Here is a 26,293-nt window from a genome sequence, read left to right as displayed (position 1 = left end):
TGACAGCCTTATAACTGGAAATACATAATTAATTTGGAGTGATGATTTCAAAGTGCATTTTTGTTTTTTCAGTATTGAAACATCTAAGACCTTTAGGTTCATCATTTTTATATAAAATTTATTTTATTTTTAAAAAGTGTCTCATTCCCAAGCAGATTTGCCAGATAGCTAAAATATTTCAATAGGACATGCTAGAGGTAACACAGCTGCTCACACTGCTTCCCACACAGACTGACAGTCCACAGCAGAAATCCCTCTATTCTGTCACCAGTCCCTCCCTATGATAGCCATACAATAAACCTCACTACGAAGAAGGCAGCTTGGACATCAACCGCCTATTTCCAGTCTATTCCTCAAACCCTGACAGTAATCCTGTGGCCTTTAAAGTCTTCTTCCTTGTCCTAGCTCAAGTACCCCACTTAAGGTAAATATGAGTAAATGGAACAGGTGATAGAATAAATCAAAAAGGCCTAATTTAGCTGGGTACAGGGGCACACACCTGTAATCCCAGCTGCTTGGGAGGCTGAGGCAGGAGGATTGCAGGTTCAAAGCCAGCCTCAGCAATTTAGCAAGGCCCTAAGCAACTTAGCAAGACCCTGTCTCTAAATAAATTATTTAAAAAAGGGCTGCTGATGAGCTTCAGTGTTTAAGTTCCCCTGGGTTCAATCCTCAAAATGCAAAAAAGGCCTAATTTATATTGAAATTTTCCAGAATAGCATTTTCTCAGTGTGTGTCAGCTACTCTCTTTGTGTTAGGTATGATACAGGAAAGCCATTACAAATTCGATATAGGACATGACTGTATTCAAAGTCCCTTTACCTACCTGAAAATTTATTTTATTGACTGTTTACAGGCAATAGGATACTCCCTTGTCTTTGTTATAATGTGCCTTTTCTTCTGAATGGCCTAAGGCTTTCCTCTGCAGTAGGGACAGTATTACTTTTGTTGTTTTTAACAAATGGTCCAGGAATACATTTTCCTCTGGGGAGTTCATCTTAACATGAAATCAGGTCATGGTTTTTATTTTACATGACAAAATTTTCAACATGTATCTAAAGCTATTAAAAAAAATCCAATGTCAAATACATATTCTTTACCACCCTCAAAGCTCTGGCAAAGTGAAAGCAGAAGTAAAATCACAACATTAAGCAAGAACTAAGTACATTATGCCATGAAACAGACTGTAAGTGGCCTAAAGCCCTTCAAATTATGAATTAACCTGTGACTTTCAAGACACTGGAGTATGACACTCAGCCTACATGAAATTGTCCTCCAGCTAGCAGTAATTTCCCTCAAATGTTTAAGGATACATTTCATTCTTATAGTCCAGCGATACTATAGTTCCTTTCAATGTGTTTGGAGGCTATAGACCAACACTGGACTCCACATCAAAAATATCCATACCAGCTAGGGACTATGTAATGATATTCTAGAAAACATGCTATCTCAAATTCACACATACCAGATCCTATGAAGTTCCCTAGACCCACTCACCCTACTGTGCAGACCCCAGACCACCCACAAGAAACATATATCTAATTGCAAGTCTAGCCTACCTGTGAATCAGAGAACAAAGAATTCAAGCCACAACTCCATCAAAACAGGGCAAACTTGATTCCTCTATAAACCACAGATACACCTAAGATTTTAAAGGCTAGATGGGAACCCAAAGCCTTGTGTCATCTTTAATCCAGAAGAGAAAATGTATCTATCCATGACTCAGTGAGATGAAGATCATAATAACGTCCCAAAGAAATCCAAGGGCAGATAAATTCAGGACTAGCTATATGAACATGGAAACAACTGAGCTAATAACAACTGAATCTACTTAACCATGCTCACTTTGCTTACCATTGGAGTTTTTCCATTATCCACCAGGAAGGTCTTTCCTGCCTTCCACCATGTCCATCTCCCTGGAGTATCTCTTATGGTAATGACAAGTATGATCTTTCATGAAGTATGCTCATAGTCAAGTTCGTGTATGAGTAAAAACATGTGACTCCTAGAGAATATCAAGGATCTACAGAGGATAATCTATGAGGAAAGTAGATATTTGATATGAGGCATTGCCACATATAAGTAATTAGAAAAGAAAAAAATATCTGAAAACGACAGATCCCTAATGTTTCAATAGAAAAACATAATGACTTCCCTTTAATATAATTTTTTCTTTCTCAGTGCTAGAGTTGGAACCCAGGACCTTATACATGCTAGGCTGGTGGTGCTCTACCACTGAGTTACACTTTAAGCCTTCCCTTTCACACAGACGTTATCAGCATATCTTTTAAATACACTTTTAGACTTTTGCTAACTTTTTCTATGAATTGCATCCTGCTGAGTGTCAAAAGGTGTTACTTTCTCTACCTGTGGATCACAAGTATCCTCATACCCCGTTACCACAATTCTTACAAAGGGGCCTTAGGTCATACTTGCATAAAAAAGCTTAAAATTTTGATGTAAGGACCTGGGGTATGGTGTGTTGGCAGGCTCCAGCCTCTGCTTAATGCTTCTGTACTTTTTTTTCCTATAAAACATTTCTCATAAGCAGCCAAGACATAATTAAAAATTCTGAGTGTCCACTCTTTGTTTTTCCACAGCATCTTAAAGAAAATTAAGAAAGCTACATTTTATGCACACCTGAGTTTGGGACTGAGATTCATTGCTGCTGCAGGTGCACGTGAACAGCATTTCTAAATATGGAAGCATGGAGTAATTCCTATTGGCAGCTTCTATGGGAAGCAAGCTACAAAGTCTAAAGAAAGCAAGGTGAGAAAGGAGAGCCAAGACAGGAACCCAAGCATGTCTGAAAATACAGATGCACACTTTACTAAGGCATGGTGCAGGCAGGCAGAAGGTAGGAGGGGCCTGAAACTTTTCTTTCCCAGAACAAATGAACATGTTACATTTTTAGATACTTGCTACAGACTTGCACAAGGAAGGCCTGAGACTTAGGGATGCTTTGGGCAGGCTTTTCAAATTATTTGTTTAATATTAGCTGAACAGGGATAGGAAAAAAACTCTTTTTCTATTAGGAAACAGTCATTTATTAATTTGCTTCCACTGGCTGAAGCTATTTTAGCAGCACATTTCCTCTTCATTCTTGCTTTCCATTGTTCTTTTGCAAATTTTCTAAACAATTTCTTGAGAGTCATATTAAAGGGTTTAAAGTTTAGTTAATAAATCTTTGGTGCTATTATCAGCACTATGCCATACATTATTAGGTGTCAGAATTTCAGCTGACTGTGACTGTAAAGCAAGTTTTTGGTGGTGGGGTTTGTTTGGTTTTCCTTTCTAATTTTCACTTGAGGATGTTGTCAACTTTGGAAGGAGCAGAACCAATTTACATGTCACCAGTTCTGTGAAGTCATGTATGGAAACCTGAATAAACTAGCACTATATTCCTGGTTTATTCCAGTGATGTTTTAGGGCCCATCTGGATTGGCACATGGAAAGCCCTGTGGCCTTAAGGGTATTTCTCTGGAGCAGACACTTTATCTCTCAAATTGGCATGATGGGAAAAAAAAGAATTTTTCTGGCACATTTTTGCAGAAGGAAGTAGGTGTCTATGATAGACCCTCTGACTGGTGCCTCTCTCAGTGGATCAGGTACCTAAGCTGATGGTGGCATTGGCATATGCTCAGCACCTCCCTAAATCTGCATCTTGGCCCTATACACACAGTGGTGCTTCATGAGAAGTGGAGATGGTGTCACTCAGGTATGAGAATGAAAGGCGGGCTTGCCATAGAGCAGTAGTAGAGGAAAGATAGAAGGCAGTAGAGGAAGTAGCAAATTCACTAAGCCTAGCCTGTTTAATCTAGGCATTGAACATAACTTTCACCTGCCCTCTTCATAATGCACTTGGGTAATCTCACCAGGGAAAGGGGCATGGAGCAGAAGCTGCTCCGTAATCCCTACTCCCACCCTTCTCCTTAGTGATGACATCATCTGAATAAACCCACCTACTTCTTCCACAGCCTGGAAATGATCTCAAGACTCTGAGGGATATGAAAACAGGAACATCCTTTCCAAACAGTTAAGGAGTTTTGTACATAGGCCAGGGAATGGGGCATTAATCCTAGGTGGTTAAATGGATTGTTAAAACAAATCAGCCTTCTGGCTTATTATCTGCCTAGCCCAAAACACACTACTTGGGGATAAGAAATGCATACATGTGAAACACAAAACAAGGCTGTATGCTACAGACTATAAAGTGTTTGCACTTATATTTACCTGATGTGTGCAGTCCCCAAAGGAAATAAAGAGGAGATGATTGTAAAAAGGGAAGGGAGGGTAATATGCACCCTTAGTGCAGTGGTTCTTAATAAAGGATGATTTCGTGCCCCACTTAAGGCATTTGTCAATGTGTAAGGACATTTTTGGTTGTTACAACTCAGGAATGCCACTGCATCCAGTCTGCAGGGTCTAGTAGGCTGCTAAACACCCTACAAAAGCACAGGACTACGCCCACCAGAAAGAATTATGGTACAAAATTTCAATAGTACTGAGGTTGCCAAACTGGACCACAGCTGTGTTTCCAACACTTGAGTGGGCATCAGAATCCAGTGAAACGTTTGTTAAAACACAGAGGGCTGGGTCCAATCCCAGAGTTTTCAATAAAACAGATCTGGAGTACATTTGAGAATTAGTTTTGCTAGCAAGTTCTCAGGGAACGCTGAGGCTACTGGTCTGGGTAGTACACTTTTGACAGCTCCTACTCCAGTTTTTCCCCATTCAAATTGCCATTCAAAATACTCTCTTTCTGGAGAATGTGATTAGACCCACATACTTAGCCTGGAGTATTCAGATGCTATCAATGCTCACAAAAGGAAGAAGCAAGAGGCTCCCTTTTAAGCAAGAGACTTCCCAGAGACTTAATTAAAGTTTGGGAAAGTATCCCAGGAGGCGGAGGTGGGAGGGGGTCAATAAAATTGATCCAAATAAATTCTTTGCACATACAAAATAAAATTCACATGCACAAAAAGAAATTTGATCAATAAATTAGTAAATTCAGAGTGAGGAGGGAGTAATTAACAGGCCCATTTAAAGTGCGGAATACATTAAATACAGAATGAGTGACTCCACCGGGACCACTGAAGCAGGAAACACCGATGCATTTGAGAGGCCTAGAAGATTAGAAACGTATTTCAACCAAGAGAAAAGAGAAGAGAAAAGGGAGAGCTCAGAATGATGAAGATGCCAGGGGTGGGGGTATGTATCAGAGGCTTGGGAGACTTGAATTTTGAAATCCTATGAAAAGTTTAACAAAAATCACAGAGGCACTTCAGTGTGTGTCCAGGCACAGGAAACCTTTAAGTAATCTGTTAAGAGAAGTATCCAAGCTATGCCTGATCCTGAGCAGTTAATATGTCAAATCTCTTGATATAAGAGCAAACAAAAGGTTTAACCAAGTCAACTGGAGCAGAGAAGATCTCATTGATCCAGATAACCCCAGTATGATCTTGGGCACTCTGGCAGTCCATAAGCTCCCCTGCCAGGGAAACTGATGCCACTGTAGACTCCAATGTCACTTCAAGCCAGACCTAAGTACCATAAAGCTTCTGGCTGATGGAAGTAAACTTCTGAGATAGTTTAGTATGGAGGCAAATGAAAGGCAGTCCTTTTTTGTATAGACATCTATATACTGACCACATTCTCCCAAAAACATAGCATATGAAGGAAACCAAATGATTGCTAATGGTAGAGTTTTAAAGGTAGAAATTTCTGCTATGATGGTCAGGTTATATCCAACCTTTAAGCTACATTACAGTTGGCTCCCAATAAATGCCATATCCCTTGCTTGGAGCTTGACCAGAGTCTAGTTCCCAATTTCAGCCCCAAGTGACCCACTCGGGGCTCCTGTTGGTAACTTTGCAATGGAAAGCTAAATTGGATCATCCATGAATACGAATGATGTAATAATTCCCTTATATCTGGTGGAGAACCAGACCTCGGCCATGAACTACATCAGCAAGAAGCAGACTTTTATGGCTTCCCTCTTTATCACACCATCTGAGACTTCTGTGAAATTTATTTATTTTTTCTTTTTTTTATTGGTTGTTCAAAACATTATAAAGCTCTTGACATATCATATTTCATACATTAGATTCAAGTTGGTTATGAACTCCCAATTTTACCCCAAATACAGATTGCAGAATCACATCGGTTACACATCCACATTTTTACATAATGCCCTATTAGTAACTGTTGTATTCTGCTACCTTTCCTATCCTCTACTATCCCCCCTCCCCTCCCCTCCCATCTTCTCTCTCTACCCCATCTACTGTAATTCATTTCTCTCCTTGTTTATGTGAAATTTAAATAGTAGTTTATCATCATCTAATAGAGCTCAGCTCAGTGTAGCTCCATGAATTACTATGCATTTATGAAGGACTGGGAAGTCGTTTTCACTTTCAATGCAGCCTGGTCCACTAAGACCATTAAGAAGAATCTTTTCAAGCCCAGAGAATTAAATTTTGGTACCAGGAAGGGGCCCAGAATTCACTTCTGAAGCCTTTGGGCAGATGTCTCTGAAGTTCTCTGACCCTCATTTTACTCACAGGAGTGTTGGGGCCCAAGCTTTAGCCTTAATGGAGTGGGTGGAAGGTTGCTATGGTTAAAGCTGCTTTCTCTGTTTTTTAATTTCCATCTGCCGCTTTCAATCAGGCCTTCCTCATTAGCTGAATGAGAAGGTTTGCAGAGCCAAACCTGCAGCAGATTCCCTCAGGCGATGTTTTAGTTCTAGTGCTTCCCCAGGATTTAGGCATAAAAGCTCCTCCCAGGGTGAGGTGACTTGCCACACATTTGGCTGACACCTGTCTATGAAGAGAGATGTCTAAAACCACTTTCCCAGAGCAGCCCTGAAGCAGTTCCAGTCAGTGAAGTCTTTAGCAGCCTTTCTTCCTTGTCAGGCACAGATCCTGCTGCAAGCCTGAGGATGAATTCTTAGTCTAGTGAGCCATTCCAACCTGCTGGTCAAGTCTGTGCTGTGACCACGGGTGGTTTACATGCTTCTCAATGTGTGAGGTCAGTTAAAAGGCATGAAGCTCCAAACTCCCAGATGCTAACAAAGAGCAAGGCAGGCAGTCTAAACTCTTTGGACTGCAGCATCCCAGACAGGGAGGCACCCCACCCTGGAACAGCTCCACAAGGAGGAAGCCCAGCACTCCATGGGGCAGCCCCTTCCACTCTTGAACAGCTCTAATGGTTAAAAGGCCACACTTTGACCTAATCCCCATATGCCTTCCTATATCTCCCGTGGAGCTACATGGAAAATGTCTACTGATCCTGCTACCTGATGTTATTTCCATTTACGTACTGTCTTAGCAACTATACCAGATGGTTTGAAAGGGCATGAATGTGTCTCTTTTCTTATGCATCTCCATAAGGTCGGTGGCCAATCCTAAAGCTACTGGGAAGTGTCCTTGGTTGTGCTTTAAGTCTCTTCACTTGTGGTCACCATCCCTCCCAAGCCACCCTCCTTGAGCCTTAATTATGCTCATTTCAACTTCACCCGTGTGATCATATCAGAACTATCATGGAGGGATAAATTTCATAGTCATCCTTGACAAATATCCACAGTAATAAAAGTGATCTGCTTTAACTCCAATCTCATTATTCCTCCAACACACACACACACTCACAAACACACACACACACACACACACACACTCACCATCACCAGTCTTTGAATCTAGGTGAATGTGAGCAAAAAATTAAATTTAAAGCCATTCTTAAAGGGGAAAACACAAATCTCAAAATTTGATTTAGAGCTTGAGAAGAGTGAGTGAAAAATAAAGCAAGAGCATTTCACACTTCCATCCTTAGAGCATCATCATCAGAACAACAGTAGCAGTGGATCTCTCTCCCTCTACCACCAGCATCTGTGAATCAGTCAATATACACAAATTGACTATATGCAGGGCATAGCAAACACTGCCCTCTTTGAATGGCCTTTTGTGTGTGTGTTTTCCACAAACCCAACTCCTACCACTTTTTGAGCCCTTTGTTCAATATGACAGCTTCCAGTAAGCATTCCCTCCTTTCCTGAACTCACAATACTTCCCTATGCCAAAATAGAGCATTTGAAGAATATTTGATTTTCTTAATTTTCTAGTTCTTAAACATGTTTCTACTTTGTTTCCTCATGTAGACTGCAGCCTCCACAAGGCGAGGACTGTGATGGTGATATTTCTGCATTTACCTCAAAGCTTAGTACAGGGAGAGGCACACAGCCAGTGATTAATTAAATTCATATTTGATTTAGAAATATCTAGAAGAGAAGCACAACAGTGAAGAAGGTAGACAGCTTAGTGTAAGATCCCTGCATTATCAAGATGATGTTTAAGCACTGATCAGATGCAAAGCACCCATCATCTTGGTGTGAGAGAACTCAGTTGACCAAAGAAGTCAAACTCCTCTCTTACAAACCCCAAACACACAATCTGTTCTGCACACACAAAATTCTACTTGGTCTCATCCTGGAGTCTCTTGATCAATATGGCCCCTGTGAACTGTCTCCAGCAGTGGGGATGGGTTTTCCTTTGCCATTCACATTCTCATATTTAGGATCAATGTTTGTGAAAATTACAGGTGAAACGGGAGGCATAGCTTGGGGGTCAATGTCCACCTTCAACAGAAAACATTGTGATGTTCTCTTGGAGAATCACCCTGGTTTCTAAGGGCCTTCTTATAGAAAGCAAGAAAATGAGCTTAGTATGTAAGAGAGTATGTGTATATGGTTGGCATGATAGCATAACAATTCCTGATGAGACTTCATTAAGGACTCAGAGTGTCTGTGGATGCAGAACACAGCTTATGAGGACATGGAGTAGATAGGACAGAGTATATGGTACACTGTGAATATTTCTGATCGTTTTTTTGCACTCCACCTGCTTGATCTAATCTTCTCACACCCATCATTACTAGCTCGCTCATGGTCTTCAGGACTTACCCTAAAGGTCACCCACTCCAAGATACCTATCAGAGAAGTTACCCCCCCAAAAAAAATTTCTTACCTCCACTTGCAATCATAGCATTTTTCCATGATCTGTAATTTTAAAAATATATTTGTTCACTTATTTTGTCTATATTTCCACACTTAAAATATAATAAGCTCCGGTAAAGACAGGACTATGTCTGTTTCACCCACTAATGTATCCCACAGAGCCTAGCACAAATGGTACTCCAAAAATTCTTGGGATAAATAATTATGAGACAGTGTAACAGAGCAGAAAATATAGAGTGGGATGCCAGTTTGAGCTGTATGATGTCAGGCAAATTGCTTAACCTCCCTTAGCCTCAGTTTTCTCATTTTTAATATGAATATCCCCTACCTCACAATGCTGTTTTGAGGTGAAAAAAATGAAATAAAGAGTGAGAAACTACTTGGTAAAAGGTAGAGTCCTATACAAACTTTTTCTCCTTACTATCTCACAGACACTTCACTTTACTAAAACCACGTGTGTGTGCATTGGAGAGTGGGGAGGGAAGCCAAAGAGCAGGAAACGGATGCCAAGGGAGCTGTACTTAATCATAATAACCATTAGTATTGACTTTGGTGCCATCTTAAAGGAGCCATTTGTTATAAGAACCAATAGTCAAAACCCCAAGTCAGCCAGGCTTTGTCTTATGAGCTCTAAAAATAATAGTATTTTGCTGTTCATCTGTTTTAATTTTCCAAATTCAAATGCAATTTGAAATCAATTCAAAAATTGATTTCTTTCTTCTAAACAAAGAGACGTTGAAAGGAGAAAGGAAGGAAGGAAGTAGGAAGGACAGACAGACCCAGATTTTTGGTGAATCACATAATAGTACCCCCCAAAGCAGGAGGCCAAAGCAGTAATTATTCCCCTACCTGAGAAGGATGAAAGGAAAATGGGTGAGAATTATGACCACAGGAACAATATATAAAACCTCTCCAGAGCCAAGACCAGCAAATCACTTACCTGCAGCTTCAACAATGACATATAAAAGCATGAAGAAACACAGTTAAGGTCAATTGGTTCCAGGTTTTTGAAGTGCCACCTCATTTTCATCAGCTCCCCACAGCATTCTGTAGCTCCAGCTGGCAAACTGGCTAAGAGAGATTAGAGTTGTTTGCTGTTTATTAAGCAGCTTGAAAACAAAGCAGAAACAGTTGAGTGATCTTGCAGTTAAGACAGCTTGGAGGTGGTCAGCAGATTACTTTCCAGTCAGGCCTTTTGAAAGTGTGTACACTTTGGTATGGTCACTACAAATCAAGTTCTGGCACTCTTAACTGATCAGACCTTGGCATTGTCAATTCCCCCAAGCCTCTGGTGACTGATTCACAATAGAGAAACTCACAATAAACAGACTGATAAAATGGACCTTCAAGTTATTAATATATAATGGTGGGATGGAACTATCCAATAGCCAGAAACACACCCACTTTATGGTCTCCAGGAAAGAAATTTTTCCTTTTGTCTGAGAACTTCACCCATATCCTTGCCTGGCTAAGTCTTTCTTATCACTCAGGTTTCTGCTCAACTGTCACCACCTCGGAGAAGAATTTCTGATGACCTTTCTTCTAATGTTGCCCACTCCATCAGTCACTATCCCATTGCCATGTTTTCATGTCTTCATGGCACTTACTTAACATTATAGCAATTGTTTAGTGTTTGAGTCTCCTTCCATGAGAGGACAGAGAACCAGAGTGGATGAGATTGAGTAGCTGCATATCAGAGCAGTGAACACGCTGTGTGTGGGGAATCCAGAGGAGAAATTTTTTGCCACATGCAAGCGCACACATGTGTGTGTGTGTGTGTGTGTGTAGCCTGGGCCTAATAAAGGAATTAATATGAATCAAGTATTTACTATAAAAGTAACCACTTTTCATATAATATCATTGTAGATTTCCAAAAGATTAAATATCATGTCAATGGTCTTGAGGAATATTTATTCTCTAACTCAAATATCTATGGAGGGGAAAGCCTACTGCTACAAGGCCTAGGAAAGAGCTGGAGAAGAATCTCATATTTGCTCCTCTTCACCACAGGAAGATTGAACAAAAATTGAGCCATAGTAACCAGAAAGCAGGGTCTCTTTGTTGAAAGGATAATGTGGGCTTCTCTCTTTTCTTTCTAGCATTTTCTCAGCTCTTGATCTCCATTCTGTAAGTCCATCTGAGTAGAGACTCTAAACTATAGACAATTTTTTCTATTTCCACCTTCTAAGGATGGAATTTTAATTTTGAGGTAATTTTAATTTGGAGCAATCAGAGCACAAGTCTACCTCATGGCTAAACCATATTGATCTTTAACAAAGAATCTTACTTTTTTATCTTTTTAAGACATAAGCAGGGAGATGATAGAATGGGTAAACTTAGATCACTAAGGTTTTATCTTGAGTCTGCCACCTACTTCATAGTGGATAAGTTATTAAATATTTCTGGCCCTTAATTTTGTCATTTATAAGATGGAAACATTAATGATATTTATTTCATAGAGTTGATATAAGGATTAGGTTAAATGATACAAATAAAATACCTATCCAACAATAAAGAAGTTTTGGTTGTCATCACTAATAGGAGGTATTAAAGGAGAGAGATTCATCTGTATCTACTTCCTTCTGTTTGCTCTCAACTGGTTAGAGATAAGCAGTGTAAATATGATAGACAACTTAACCTCAAAAATTTCCAACACAGCCCAGAAAATTCAGGGGATAAACACTAGGGGTAGCATTTGGGGAACAAAGTCCTACATTAGGAGATCATCGTTTTGGTGAACTTCACTAGCATTGGTGTTTGGAACCTTAAATGTGGTTTTACCTAGTATCCTCAGGCTTGGGTAGGGGCCATAATTAGCAAGTGAAGCACTTTATTTTGGGTGTCTGGGGCCTTATAAGGAACCAGTCTTAGGTAGAGATCAAAGTGAGCTCTAGAGTCAGGAGAAGCACTCTAAGGACTTAGACTATTAAAGTGGCAAAATTTTTATGAATATCATAATCCCATGGGAAGAGAGCAAGACTCTTACTAGAGTTCAGTATGCCTCACCTCAAAACAAGCAGGCCACTGTGGCTAGCATAACTATCAACTGATTTCTTTTTAAAATATATTTTTTACTTGTAGATGGACATAATATCTTTATTTTATTTTGTATGTGGTGCTGAGGATCAAACTCAGTACCTCATACATGCAAGGCAAGCGCTCTACCACTGAGGTATAGCCCCAGCCCCCATCAACCATCAACCGATTTCTAGAATATGCAATCAGCTAATACACTGCTCTTATTTAGGGGAATTCCCACTGTTGTATTTCTCAGCTAGGACTATAGTACAAGGCTTTAAACCACAATAGTAGCTAGAGTCTTTATGAGTTAAATGCAATAATGTGAAATTCAAAGTCTTTAATTGTTAGTTAGTGGAATTATATTAGCTGCTACAAATTTTATCCCCCTTCATGTTGATGGAAGAAATATGCAGGGAAAACGCCTTAGAGGGACACAAACTTTGGGTCCATTTGGAAGGCCTATAGGCTCCATGGAATCTCTTTTGCCATCTCCACTAAAATCACTTTTTCAGGAGAATGAGAGCTTTTAGATTTGTAATTAATAAGGCATAAGTGGTCCTTTGATATGTTCCGCAAGGAACCTAATACCATAGGTAGTGAGTGATGGCCACCTCCTGTAACACTGCTTCTCCCTTCTTATTCTATTTCTCCCATCTCTCTTCCCAGCTTCTGCTTTGTAATAATTATACTGACCCCAAAGTGTGACTATGCCACATGTATTTTGTTTCATTTACCCTGCTCTTTTCTAGCCCATTATCAGTAGGTTTATCCACTGTCAGTTTCAACTCTCTCCTCCAAGCAAATGACTCCTCTCCAATCCACATTCACATATTCTCCATGCAGTGATGTGCTGGTAAATGTTTAACAATAGGCTCATGGGGTAAAGGGCAGGAAGACCCTAATGTCTAGCTTTTGCTCATTTCTATGCTATCAATATTCCCAACTGAGACAGTTCCCACTATAATAACATGCCTGGTCTCTCTGGGAACCAAGCCCATTTCCCTTTTTCTCAAGATGTGACTTATGGGTGAGACTGATAAAGAAACCGTTCAACTCAGTTTCTTCTGTGCTAGATTTGACAAACTGTAGCTCATGAACCAAGCCCAGACCACCACCTTTTTTTGTACATAAAGTTTTAATGGAACATAACCACACTCGTTCTGTTATTAACTGTATGTGGATTTTTTTTACATCACAGCAGGAGAGAGAAGTGGTTGTGACAGAGACTAAATACAAGGCCTGCAAAGCCTAAAATATGTACTAACTGGCACATCACATAAAAAGTTGGCCAATCCCTGTCCTATGGTTTTGTTCCACCTCTGCCTGATTTGAGAATGTCTGAGGTTGTTCTGAGCCCTGTGGGAATCTTACAAAATGAACTGTGCTCCTGGAAGGGAAGACTACTTTTGTTCTGGTGAGTCAATCATTGGGTAGGAAAATCCACATAATTCACAGAGCATTAATACTCATATCTTGTTCTTCTATTTATTATCTCATTTATCAGTTGATTCTAAACTCAAGAGGGGAACAAAGAAGCATTATATTCCCCTAAAATTGAATAGTAAGGCCTTTTTTCTGATTTTTCAACTTTAAATTCTTCACCTTTTCATCCATGTTGTATCCTGGTATGTGTACCTTCAAAATATCTCACAGATCCCTGTTCTCATCCAGGTTCTTGCCACTTCACATATCTGGACTCCCCTCAATAACTCTCTCCTTCCTCTACTTTTACATCCTCACCTGATCCTTCTCCATCAAGTCTCTCCTCACTCAACTAACTCTCTACTAAGCAGTGGAGGTGCAGTGAGTAAGTGTGCCAAAAGGAGTTTACAATCTATCAAGAGAGAATGGCAAGCAAACAGGCAATTGTAGCACAATGTGAGAAATGTTCCATTAAGATTAGGTATGCTATTGTCAGATCAACCTCCTGTAACATCACTTTTATCATGCTGCTTCCCTGCAGAAGAACTTATAATGCCACCTACTGCCTACTAAATAAAGCCTATTGCTGTGCAAACAAGGAAAGAGAAATTGTGTTTTGGTATTTTGAGGGGGAGACGGGGGTTTTATCTTTTCTTAGAACTTTAAATTCTCTTTGAGAACAGAGATGAACTTGATAATAAGAGGAGAGTTTTAGTGTTGACTGAGTAGAGGCCAATTTGGAGTAATGAATATATTATCAAATCCCCACTATACAGGGTGTTCTAATATGACTGTGTGCAACATAAAATGAGAAACAGAAAATACAGGGCACCTTTATGTCCTTCTTTGGTCAATTTAATCAAAGTAAGTCACTGCATGAGACAATTTCAGAAGCTTAGAGGAGGGGTATACATGAAGAGAGAGATTCACAAAAGTTTTAAGGGCCTAAACTCACATCTTACTGGGCCTATGTGGTGAGGATTAGAAAGGTAACCTTACATAGATGAAGAGGTAGGATGTTTTGTACTTTTTACTGAATTCTTCCATTAAAGCAATGAAGAATATTCCTGGGTGACCACAAGCTGGACTATTTGCCCTCTTGGGTAAACAGAGCAACAAATTATGGTGCTGCCAATATCCTCAAAAAAAANGCTATCGCCCTTCTCGGTCTATTCCCTGAGGACCTTAAAAGAGCATACTATAGGGATACTGCCACATCAATGATCATGGCAGCACAATTCACAATAGCTAGACTTTGGAATCAACCCAGATGCCCTTCAATAGATGAATGGATTAAAAAACTGTGGCATTTATACACAATGGAGTATTACGCAGCACTAAAAAATGACAAAATCATGGATTTTGCAGGGAAATGGATGGCATTAGAGCAGATTATGCTAAGTGAAGCTAGCCAAATGTCTTCTTTGATATAAAGAGAGCAACTAAGATCAGAACAGGGAAGAAGAGCATGAGGAAAAGATTAACATTAAACAGAGACGAGTGGGGGGAGAGAAAGGGAGAGAGAAGGGAAACTATGGAAATGGAAGGAGACCCTCATTGTTACACAAAGTTACATATAAGAGTTTGTGAGGGGAAAGGGGAAAAAAAAAAACAAGGGAGAGAATTAAAACAACAGCAGATGGGGTAGAGAGGGAAGATGAGAGGGAAGGGGAGGGGGGATAGTAGGAGATAGGAAAGGTAGCAGAATACAACAGTCACTAATATGGTATTATGTAAAAATGTGGATGTGTAACCGATGTGATTCTGCAACTTGTATTTGGGGTAAAAAATGGGAGTTCATAACCCACTTGAATCAAATGTATGGAAGATGATATGTCATGAGCTGTGTAATGTTTTGAACAACCAATAAAAAATAAATTAAAAAAAAAATTATGGTGCTGCAGTGGTTTTGCCCTATAACCTCAAAGGAAAGCTCAAGGTTTTTCCCTTCATCCACTTTAAGTCTAGGAAACAGAAGCACTCATTAAGGTTGAAAGTCAAAATGTCCTCCAAGAACCCAATCTGTCCACCTTATTAGAAGGTATGACTCTGGTAAAAGATTAAAAGTGTGTGTGTGTATGTGTGTGTGAATGGAAAACTTCTTTCCATTGCTTCTTTACCTTTAGGAAGTATTCCTGAGTATTCCTGCTGAAGCACCTAATGTGGCGGGGCGGGGGCAATAGGATTATAGTTAGGCCCATAGCAAAGAAGCCTAGTAAGGGCAATTAGGCCAGCTCTGCTTCAGACTTAGGAAAGAGGTCTCTCTTTGCATTGGTTTTGTCTTTCTCTGCTGCATTTTTCAAGATAGTGAAGACATTCATGGCCAAAACCAAGATTGAATCCTAGAATAAAGAATCAAAGAGGCTACTTGATCAGGATCTGGTTTAAGACACAGGCAAGAACAACAAAACTCATCCTTTCAAATAAATGGTAGCTTAACAAATGAGAGAAGAAGCTTAGAGAGGGAGCACAAGGGCCTAACCAGTACTAATAATGTCTGAACAGAAGCTTTATAGTTAAGATCATATTTTTATAGTCAAACTGTTGGGTTCATCATTAAGCTCTATTTATTATAAACTATATGACCTTGGGTAAGTTTCTTAGCACCTTTGAGCCTCTGTTTCCTCCTAAGTTTGTTTCAAAGATTAAATGAAGAAATTCTCCTAGATATTGTATAACCACATACTTTAAAAATGCTAGCTCTTATTACAGAACAGTGTCCCTACCCTGCTGGAAATTGTCCTTGGTAGATGGAGCAGGAAGGCTGGACTTGGAGTTTCTCATCCTGCTTACATAAAGACTTTGAAAATCACTGTGCCAGCTAGGTACATCTCCTCATTATTCCTTTCTCATCTTCTCAACTGCATCCTTTGTCACTTGTCCCCACTTGAAATGCTTTCTCCCTCTTTTATCTCTACCTATCCAACCCTAGCACAACTACACCTCCTAAAATACCAGTACACTTACAATCACTGCTCTGAAACTTAACACTTAGTTGTTCCTCAATGATTTCATGATGCCTACATTAACCACTCCTGAGAATTAGGACATTAAATGTAACTATAAAGATGAAAATATCATCTAGTTCACAGTAGGTGGTCATAAGCTATATTATAAGTTAAATTCCAGAGTTGGTACTCTAGAAAAAGGTTAGGAAATTATGTAAATATGCTTCAACAACTAGGCCATTATCAGTCATTACAAAACACAGTTGTCATTACAATTTGGTGCTTTGAAGACCATGGGTTTCAGTATCAGATAACCTGGATTCAAATCCCAGCTCTACTGCTTGCTAGCTATGTGATCTTAGACAAACCATTTAACTTCTCGGGTCTTGGTTGTTTTTTGTTTTTGTTTTTTTTTCATATACATCACAAGTGTAAGAACTATCAAACTCATATGGTTATTAAGAAAATTGAATAAGTATGAAGCATTTAGGATAATGCCTATAAGTACTGGTTTATATTGTAAGTGTTGGCTGCTAATATTATTACAAACTGTTTTATCAGATTAACTGAATAAGCTCTCTCAGAAATGTAACATAGAACATAAACTCTAATTAAAAGAATCCCTAACAAAAGATCAAAGCTCAGAGAAAGTGAGCAAGATAGGAAGGGCAAGATCAGGAGACAAGCATAGGGAGGGGCCCTAGGAGTCTGAGATAAGCCCTAGAATGAAATTGGACTCCTAAATTTCGAGCACTCAAAATTTTTCCAGCCTCACAGACTTGCTCTTGGCTGGCTCTTACAGTGACTAGAGTACCCTAGCCTGGCCTAAGTTGTACTCTAAGAAAGAGAAGCGCTAACTTGGCACTTTTGAAAGACTCCCATTTGGTTTATTAAGTAATTAAGTTCCTGATGCACAAAGGACAAAGCACTGAGGGGCCCTCTGAAGCCAATTAAAGCCCAAATGACTGGATTGCTGCAAAGAATGGGTACACAGGGAAAATCCTTCCCTTTCTCAGGCTACCTCCCACCAATCTACTAATTAAACTGGGGAGAAAAAGAGCGGATGGTGAGGAAGCCAGGAAATGCCAACCTGAAAGAGGGGTGAGAGGTCTGGGAGCCAAAAGGAAATAAGGTGAAGCTCAGGCTGTCCCTCAGTGACTGTTAAGCAGAAGCCAGGCAAGCACAAAGCACCACATAAAACCCACTGCTACACTGGGAGTACTGATTTCCTATAGAAAACCAGAGTCAACTTGTAGTGTTCTATAACATAGGTTATCCACAGTCACCTTGGAATCCCAAGCTGGCTTTCCTCAGAGTCATAGAATATTCCCTGGAGACCCAGGTTGCTGATACTCACAAGACAGTTATTCTAATGCTAAGATCAGTCAAAAATATCACAGAATATAAGGCCCCAGAATGAATAGGTTGGGCTTGTAATAAACCAGATAATTTTACTTCCTTCCCATATTACTTGAAATTATATTTTAGGTATACATTGCTTTCCCCCAGCAAGCTGAAAGTTCCTTGAGTTGTATAATCATACCACTTCTCCTATTTCTTACCAGTGCCTAGCACAGTGCCTACAGAAAGTAAGTGTTTAATACACCCTATTGACTGAATTGGAATATGTTGGCATCTCCAAGTGGCTAAGTATGGCAAAAGAACCATTCCGAGCCTGTTTTCCATTTATAAAATGTCAGAATGCTAATATATACTACCTCACTGGATTTCAAGATCTCATAACACTAACACATATTCTTAGAAAAATGTCTGAGAATATTAAGCACTTAATACATTTTAGGAATTTCCTCTATGAGAATTAAGTGAAATTAAATGAAATGGAACATATAGACTGGGGGGTCACAGCTTATACCTAATTAGGACTCAGACATGTTTGGGTATATCTGGTACAATCTAAAAAAGCCCATTTCTGTGTGAACTGAGGTGGCTTCTGGAAGAGAATCATGCTAAAGGAAGTAAAAGGCACATTGACCTTGATGAAAGAACAAAATAGGGGGATAAACAGTTTAGTTATTAAGGATCCTAAGCACAGTAGGATTCTGTCACTTAAATTTGTTTCCTTGCCCAATTCCACATGGCTTATGTCTGAATCAGAAAGACTGGGATAGGCAAGGACATTAAAGAGTATTATCAAAAGGTGTAAGAGATAAAAAGGTGCTGAGCTAAGTTATTCTGGAGATAAGTACAGGGTATCAGACTAAAGAAAAAAGAACTATACATAAGCACCAAACTGTATTTGAAAAAGTTGCTTCCCACAGGACTGCGGATTAACAATTCTGTTATTGCTATACATATATACTAGATTTGAATAATTAAGCAAATGGACAGCAGATGGTGAGATTTAGGATTTTTTGTTACTGGAATGGGAGGTTACAGATAAACAGGGGGACAAACGATAGTGATTCGAGGGGGTAATAAAGTTGAATTCATCAATTTTAACTCATGTTTTAACCTTAATATAGATACACTAACAAAACAAAAAAAAATGGGAAAATGTGACACTAAGTAGACCACGAAAAGGTCTATATTGGATATTTGCTCCCAAGTGGGGTGGCATTAATTGGTGGTGGAATCTTTAAGGGGTCAAGATAGTGGAGAGTGGTCAAGTCATAGAGGACATTGCCCCCTCAAGGGATGAATGTTGATATTGTGGAATGAGTTAGTTTTCACAAAAGCAAGACATTATAAGAGTAAGACCGGCCCCTCCCGGCCTTTTTATCTTCCTAAATCACCATGTGATCTCTCCCTCTCACACATGGTCCTCTCACACATGATACCATCTGCATAAGGCCTTCACCAGACCCAAACAGAAGCTGGCACCATCCTCTTGGACCTCCAGAACTGTAAGCTAAATAAACCTCTTTTTATTACAAAATATCTATCCTCAAGTATTTTAGTATATCAATGAAAACTAGAATACTACAGGTGTTACAAATAACTTTTAGCAAGTTGGCAAATTAATAGAAGTTGTGAATGATAAAAATCATCTATATTAGAGTGTAATTCAAAGCTTAAAATAAATATCTGTGAAGTTTTACTAATAAAAATGATTGAATAAATAAATGAGAAAAAAAGAGAAAATTCCCCCATGCGGAAAATTCCAAATAGTTTAAGCAGATACTCCACCTTCAAGATATCCCCTATTATATAAACATGAACTGTATGTAGTGACTTCCTTCTAAAGAGTACAATATGGAAAGAACATTTTTAAGTTATTAACTTTACAAAGAGAAATCATTTGATAACCACAATGTTATCAAATTTAACATTAACTGTAATAAACCATTGATATCTATGTGGGCCCTTAATATCATGTGATGAAAATGGAATTTTACCTCTGTAGTATCCTCCACAAAACCCAAGTATAATCATGAGAGAAACATCAGACAATTTCTAGTTGAGGAACATTCTACAAAATGTCTGACCCGTATTCCTCATAACTGTCAAGTTCATCAAAAACAAGGGAAGTCCTAAAAATTCTCACAGCCCTGAGGAGATTAAGGAGACACAGGTATTAAATGTAATATGGGATCCTTGAACAGAACAAAGGACATTGTGTAAAACAGAAGAAATTTGAATAAAGTATGGACTGTAGTTTATAATAATGTATAAATATTATTTTATTAATTGTAATAGATGTACCATAATAATGCAAAATAATGAACAATAGGGTAAACTGTGTGTGAGGTATATGGCAGCTCTCTAAAATAAATCTTTTCTACATACAACAAGATTATTGTGAAATAAAAAGACTTTAAAAAATTGTGTAAGGTTATCATCAGTCCTCCAATACAATAAAATAACAAGTGAAAGAGGTACATTTTCTCCTACTTTGAGACAAATTGTCCAGGTGCTCTGATATCTTGAACACATCTGTGCTTTGTGCACATCAGAAGAGCAACAGAGTCTGTAACAGAGTCATTAGAGACTCTCAGAGTAGTGCCAGCACCCAAGAACCAATAGTGCCTTAAAAGAAGACAGTAGTCCCAGATGAATATCTAGTTAATCTCCAACAAACCATCAACAGCACATGGTAAGTTAACTTATTCATGACAACATAGTAGAAATCACACTTGAGGCTGTGATAAATACAACAGGGGACTGGGATCCTGCAAGAGTCAGGTGAAACAAGAGGCAGTGATACTGGATTATATACTGTTATTACTGGAACTTGAGAACCATTAAATCTTGAAGGTTATACATGCAATGTCTAGCACACTACAGGTCCCTCTAAAGTTTGGTTGCTTGCCAATGTACTGGAAGTTAGTACATTCCAGCTCACAAGAACATCACTCTTTAATTATTTTATTTTTATTCTCATCCATGTCCTTGAGGTTATTTGTGTCTATAGTACCTGAGTGCTGAAAATACCCCATAATACTGTGCTGCTCCACACCTCTTGCAACTCCTAGTTTAATGACATCACAATTATAGCTTGACATCAGCCATAGTGAGCAGTATTTACAACATGGGAATTGGAAAATTCTAAAAGTCAAGGCTTGGAAATATTGTTTTGTTGATACCTTAGAGTTTAAAAACTAATGGAGAAGGCATTAATAATGCACATTAAGTTTAAAACTGTTGTATCTGCATCTATTATGTTGACACTAACACAGAAAATGAAGGTCATGTTTGTCCAGCATTTTAAAAAAATATTAACTGATTCAACAAAGGGATTGCTCACAGCACGGATGATAAGTGAAGTTCTGACATGCATCTTTGTTGTTCCATTCTTGTTACTCATTTAATAAATAAAAAATAAGCCATATTAATGTTAAGACTACAGTCATTTAAAAATCACAACCATAGTTTGTATATATATACAAGTTTGTATATATATACAAGAACTTTGAGAAAATTAATAAAAATTCTATGGTAACTACATAGCTATATGGAATGTAAAAAGGAAGTATAGATGTTTTTTAAATTATATGCTACCCATCCTTTATATAAGTAGAATGTAGAAATATATACACATAGCACACTTTTTTTCTGGAGAAAAAGTTGTTAAAAAAATGTTGTTAAACTTTTACCTGTATATCACAGTTTGTCCCTGTGGTTTTTAGGAAGACTATCATTGTGTATCTGTGTACACGTACACACACACACACACACACACACACACACACACATATAGAGTAGTCATTAGAGTCCTAGTTAATTGCTTAGATTTATCCAAGTTTCTGAAAGTGAGGTTTGTTGAGCTCCAGCCCGAGAAAAAAAGAATAGAAAGGAGTAACTGTATGAGGTATCTGGGCAGAGGCTGAGGATGCCTAAGAAAACTAAAGGAATTAGGACCAAACCTCACACATGTTAAGCAGTTTTGGCCAAACTGAGCTCTAGCTGTCTCTCTGCTTCCCCCACCTGGACCAATTGCAAGTAAGCACAACTCTCTTCATTCATCCTTGTCTTCTAAGCTTGAGTAAGCACATTCAATTTATAGAAGTTTCTGTTGGCAGCAAAAAATGATATATTAAATTGTGGGGAGCAAATTTTAGCACAACATGTGAGGACATGAAAAAAAGGTGAAATACAAGAGTGAATAATATACTGTTTATATTTTTAAACTACTGCTCCCTACTGCCTTTACCACAGCTAATGAATAGAGGACTGACTCTATTATAGGAGGTGTCTCAGGGGACCTACTATCATCATAACTGAAATTTTTCTTTCAGAAAGGCTCTTGTCAATTCATACAGAGTATGAAAGAACCACAAAATCATAGTCTTTCTTTCTGCTTCTGTCCTAATTACTACAAAAAGTAGCAGCTAGCACCCGTCCTTGACACAACATTCTTTCATTATGTACATGTGTGTTTGTTTGCATGTGTGTGGCCTGTAAAAAACACTTTCATCTCTTCACCATGTTTTTGAGTATTAAGAAGAAAATTTCTAAAATTTAACTTTGGTATTTTAGCTATTACTTATGTATTCTAATAGGAAACAGAAAGAAATTGGATCAAGACCAAAATATCAGAGCTCAGGACAATAGGATGCTAAAGGCAGTACACACTGATTGACAAGAACCAAGTGTATACAGCTCTTCCCAACACATGCAGTGGCCTCTCCAACAATTCAATAGCAAAATAACTACTCAATTAAAATGAGCACAGGAATTGAACAAATAGTTTGATAAAGATATAAAATACACATCAGGTATATGGAAAGATGCTCATATTCACTAATCATTACAGAAATTCAAATCAAAACCAAATGAGATATTACATTAGAACTGTTAGTCTGGCTATTATTTTTAAAAGTAAGTATTGGCGAGGACATAGAGAAATTGGAATTTTTGTAGACTGTTGGGAAGAATGTAAATTAGTAGAGCTGCTATGGAAAACAGTACAGTTTCCTCTAAAACTGAAAATAGAACTATCATGTGATCCAGCAATTACACTTCTGTGTGTTCATCCAAAGGAATTATACCTGTACTCCCATGTTCATTGCAGCATGATTCACAACATCCAAGATCTGGAAACAACCTAAGTGTCTGTCTATGGATGAATGGGAAAAGAAAATAAGGTTCATACATAAATGGAATAGTATCTGGCCTTTAAAAAACAAACCCTAGCTAGGCACAGTGCCATGTGCCTATAATCACAGTGGCTTGGAAGGCTGAGGGAGGAAGATCACAAGTTTGAGGCCAGTCTCAGAAACTTAGAAACAACCTAAGCAACTTAGTGAGACCCTGCCTCAAAATAAAAGAAAAAAAATGAAAAGGTATGGGGATGTGTCTCAGTGATAGAGCACCCCTGCATTCAGGGTTCAAAACATTTTTTAAAAAGAGAGAAATCCAGCCATTGGAGGCAAAATAGAAGAACCTGAATCACATGATAGTGAGATAAGCCATTCACAGAAGCACAAATACTTCATGATTCCACTTATATGTGGAATCCAAAAGAATCAAACTCATAGAAGCAAAGAGTAGAATGGTGGTTTCCAGGGATTGCGGGGGGGGGGGAAGAGAAGATGGAGTATACAAAGTTTCAGTTTTATAAGATGAATAAGGTATAGGGAATCAATTTATAACATCACGACTATATTTAACAATACTGTACTGAGAAATTACTATTTTAAGAGGGTAGACCTCAATTTAAGTGTCCTTACCATAGTTTTCAAAAAGACATTTGATGAGATTCATGGCTACTGACTTCATTTTCTAACCCAAGTATCCAATTTCAAGGCCTCCATCAATATCTTGATCCATGATTTTAACTGAAAAACAAATCCATAATAATCTGTCCCTGCAATCATGATTGTGCTTATTTAAGCTTTCATAAATGCTAGAAAGTAAATAAGGCTTGGATTATGAAAGAAGAGAGTAAAGATACTGATAAGAACTTACCACTTGAAATGTGGGTCAAATCCATATCAAAAAGCATAACTTGGATTCCATAGAGACTGATGGCCAGCAGAGCAGATGTCATAAGCACAGCATTTATGAAGATTCAGAAAGTCTGCCCTTCTTGAATACCATTCTATTTCAACCTTTTGTTAACATTTAAAACCATGAAGAATCAGATGAAATAAACAGAGTTGAATTTTAAGTGAAGTATGTATATACTTCCAAGGAGTTTTGTATCTATCATAATATTTTCCAAATATGATATTGTTCTTTATTTGTCTATTGAAATATTTTGGTCTCCATTATGTTCAAGCATTTGTTTCCTCACTATTATGGATGGTTATATTAGTGAAAATATGGAGAGCTTTGTTTATCTTGTGTATTTTTCGCATTTTCCTCAGCTTCTCCTGGAACACATTTTATTTCATCATCAAATCCTTTATTTTAGGGTGATGATAGGAAAAATTATATGGGGAAATCTTCTTAAGGGTCAAGCTATGATTGACACCAAACTGCACTGAATCCTGAACAGAGGACAATCTATTTTAAGTAACTACAAAGTATGGTAAAGCTGTTAGCTGACAGAACCTGAAAGGCAGAAAATAGGACATACTCTTTTCTGCTTTGAAGGGAGGGAAACAGACTATCAGTAGTTAGACCTGCCTGCTATTGACTGCTATTGTCAGGATAAGTCAAGAGATGCATGAGCTCAGAAAAGGAGTACACTGCTTAACAAGATAGGGGAAGGGGGATAGGTTAAAAGGAAAGTGTAAAGTACAATTTAAGTCCCACATCATTGAAAGACAGATCTTTCTTTAGGGGAAAAAATATCTGAAGATTCACTGGGTGTTTTTTTAATATATTAAAAAAATCCCTTGCAAAGGACATACCTGATAAAGCACTGTTATCCAAATATAAAAAGAACTGTTAAAACTCAATAATAAGGGCTGAGGTTGTGGCTCTCTGATAGAGCGCTTGCCTAGCATGGATGAGGCACTAGGTTCTATCCTCAGCATCACATAAAAATAAATAAATAAAAATAAACGCATTGAGTCTACCTCCAACTAAAGAAATATTTTTTAAAAACTCAATAATAAGACAACCATGCAATTAAAATGGTCCAAAGACCTTAGCACACATCTTTCCAAACAAGATTCACAGATGGCAAGCACATAAAAAGATGTTCCACATCATGTACCATCAAGGAAATGTAAATAAAACAATAATGAGCTACCTCTGCACACCTATTAGAATGGCCAACATCCAGAACCCTGGCAGTACCAAATGTTGGTGTAGATAGGGAGTAGCAGGAACTCTCATGCATTGCTAGTAGAAATGCAAAATGGTACAGCTACTTTGGAAGACAATTTTTCAGTTGCTTAAGAAACTAAGCATGCTATTTGCATTGGATCCAGTACTTACAATCCTTAGTATTCACCCAAAGGAGTTGACAAGCCCCCACAAAAACCTGAGTATAGATATTTATAATTCCTAATTGCTAAAACTAAGATATCCTAAGTAAGTGAAAAGATAAATAAACAAAAGTACATCCAGATAATGGAATGTTTGTGCTAAAAGGAAATGAGCTATCAAGCCATGAAAAGATTTAGAGAAAAGTTAAATGCATATTACCGAGTGAAATAAGTCAGTCTGAAAAGGCTATGTTTGATTCCAACCATATAAACACTCTGGATAAAGCAAAACTATGGAGACAATAAAAAGATCAGCAGTTGCCTGTGGGGATTGTAAATATGTGGAGCACAGAATATGTTGTGTGTGTGTATGTGTGGTGCTGGGGATTGAATCCAGGCCCTTGTGCATGCAAAGTAAACACTACCAAGTGAGGTATATCTCCAACCCCACAGAGGATATTTTCAGGGCACTGAAACTACTCTGTATGATACTAAAAATTGTAGATATATGTCATTATGCATTTATCAAAACTCAAGAATATCAAGAATGAACTCTAACTTAAACTGAATTTTTGGTGATAATGAGGTTTCAATGTAGTTTTATCAGTTGCAACAAATGTACTATCCTGGTGGGGGATGTTAATAATGGTTGTACATGTGTAGGAGCAGGAGGATATATGAGAAATCTCTGAAATTTCTTTTCAGTTTTGCTGTGAGCTCAAACTTGCTCTAAAAAGTAAAGTCTATTTTAAAATAACAAAAAAAAATCCTCTTGAAATTGTGCATGTCACATGTTTAATTTAAAGCAATGATTGGATAAAAATTGATACCAGTAAATCATTTCAAGTGGCTATGCAGCTCCAGAATATTTTTAAAATAACATCATATATACTTTTAGCAACATATAAGTGACAAATTCAAGTTAAGTATACTGAAAAAAAAAAAGAAAAACTAGACAGAATGAAATGAGGGGGACTAATGATACCTGGAACTAAGGGAAGAGAGAGAGTGATAGAGAAGGAGACAAAGAGAGAAAGGAAGCAGAGAGGGAGAAACAAGAGAGTGCTTGTCATAAATACTCCTACAAAGGAAGAGCCACTGAGAAAGCTAGACACACC

General features: G+C 38.2%; 1 long non-coding RNA gene across 1 annotated transcript in view; it reads right to left on the bottom strand.

The window, feature by feature from the left end:
* The window catches only part of LOC125614383, a 47,236-nt gene extending 36,600 nt beyond the window's left edge, over positions 1-10,636 (bottom strand). Inside the window, exon 1 of the long non-coding RNA XR_007344987.1 lies at positions 9,945-10,636. This is a non-coding gene — a long non-coding RNA (uncharacterized LOC125614383). The remainder of the gene's footprint in view (positions 1-9,944) is intronic.
* Between the last annotated feature and the right edge of the window lie 15,657 nt (positions 10,637-26,293).

Source organism: Marmota marmota, unplaced genomic scaffold (genome assembly GCF_001458135.2).
Source record: "Marmota marmota marmota unplaced genomic scaffold, marMar, whole genome shotgun sequence".
Classification (NCBI taxonomy): Eukaryota; Metazoa; Chordata; class Mammalia; order Rodentia; family Sciuridae; genus Marmota; species Marmota marmota.
Note: the sequence above shows the minus strand (reverse complement) of the source record. Positions and strands in the feature narration are given on the sequence as shown.